This window comes from Bos indicus, chromosome 3, assembly GCF_029378745.1.
Source record: "Bos indicus isolate NIAB-ARS_2022 breed Sahiwal x Tharparkar chromosome 3, NIAB-ARS_B.indTharparkar_mat_pri_1.0, whole genome shotgun sequence".
NCBI lineage: Eukaryota > Metazoa > Chordata > Mammalia > Artiodactyla > Bovidae > Bos > Bos indicus.
In genome coordinates this window covers 37,157,101-37,158,760 of record NC_091762.1, presented here as the reverse complement: position 1 = coordinate 37,158,760, position 1,660 = coordinate 37,157,101, and the positions used below count along the sequence as shown (strand labels likewise).

Genomic DNA, 1,660 nt, shown 5'->3' with positions numbered 1-1,660 from the left:
TATGATTATAGAACATTTATAGACTTCTTGTGCTTCCTCTCTAATTCCCAATTTATTTTAAAGAACAAAAACTACGTTTATCATTTACTTTGCTTAAAGTTAACCACATATCCTGGAATCACATCAGAATTAGACAATTTGATACATGGTTGTGCCTTGACATCTGCACACTGGGATGAAAGGTGAGGACCCACACACATGAAGTTCCATCAAGTTCTGAGCATAAGGACTCTCCTCTTGGGAGCGTTCAGGGCTCCGAGAAAGCAATTCCGCCCCCCTACCCAGGATATGTTTTAAAATATTGTCTGAATAAGTAATTAAAAACAAACAGTGCTGAGTGAAGAGTTCCTCTTCTTTAGTTGAATCTGGGAGGTCTGAGTGTTCCCGGAGCCCCCATGGGTACATGTCAGTATTGGCGAATTCCTCGAAGTTGAGTATTCCTTTATGTGTGTGTGGGAGCCAGTGGGAGTTAATCAAAGTTTCATCCTGCTCCACTTCCAGGATACTTCAGTCTGGCATTAGTGAAAGCATAATTGGCAGGGCCCACGGCTTGAGATCAAGGCATAAATACACTTTCCCTGGGAGAAGGGTTGGACGTGGCTTGACTGAATGGGTGAAAATCAAAGTAAGAGGGAGGAGGATCACAAGCCTCTGTATCTGCTAGTGTGCATCTGCCTTCAGCTACAAATTCTGGGCATCTGAGGGCCAAACATGGTTTCCAAACTTTCAGATGTCATCTGTCTCCTTAGCATCACCTGCTGCAATCTTCTTTCTTGTGCTTTTCTTTGTATTTCATCTGAGTGATTTGTTGTCTTAATTTGTTCGCTTCTGCCTGATGAGATTCAACAACTCACTCACTCTTCTCCACATCTACACACACTGCCTGTGTGAAGGGTGATATAAACCTATGATAACCCTGATGTCTTTCATTACTCCATCATTGTTAAAATAGTCAAAGTCAGTGCCATGTTCTTTAGCAACTGGCATGACTTAATATTTGTCACTGAAGACACTTTGTACTCATTCTGGCTAATGTTGCCTAGATTGGCAATAGCAAAGGATTTCCTGTGATTATATTTTTCCTTAATCTGTGAAGAAACTGTTCTAAAGCATAAGGGGAATTGATGGCTGTGGAGATGAAACTGAAGAGACTGAAAAGAAGATTGGTTCTTGGGGAGAAACCTGGGGAGCTGCTTGTGAAAAAACTCTCTGAGTGTTTCTGCTGCATGTTTTGCCAGAATCTGTACCCATCAGTAAATTTCTTCATCTGATATTTAAGGATATCATGCAAACTGTCTTCATTAACTTTTCTCTTGCCTAGTGATAAAAACCAAAAAGTTTTGAAGCAGGTTAATAGTTTCAATTACTTGCAGAAATTCTGTGTTGTTGGTTTGTAAGTTACCAATGCTAAAGCTTTCATCTTGTCTTACTTTTTCCAGCAAAAATCCTTCCTTGAATCAGTTCAGTTCAGTCCCTCAGTTGTCTCTGACTCTTTGTGACCTCCATGGACTGCAGCACGCCAGACTTCCATGCCCATCACCAACTCCCAGAGTTTGCTCAAACTCATGTCCATTGAGTCGGTGATGCCATCCAACCATCTCATCCTCTGTCATCCCCTTCTCCTTCCACCTTCAATCTTTCCCAGCATCAGGGTCTTTTC

The 1,660-nt window shown here is 41.6% G+C and overlaps 1 pseudogene; it reads right to left on the bottom strand.

Annotated features, from left to right (window-relative positions):
• Positions 1-481: 481 nt before the first annotated feature.
• LOC109556794 (BRISC complex subunit Abraxas 2 pseudogene) lies at positions 482-1,228 on the bottom strand (annotated as a pseudogene).
• Positions 1,229-1,660: the final 432 nt, after the last annotated feature.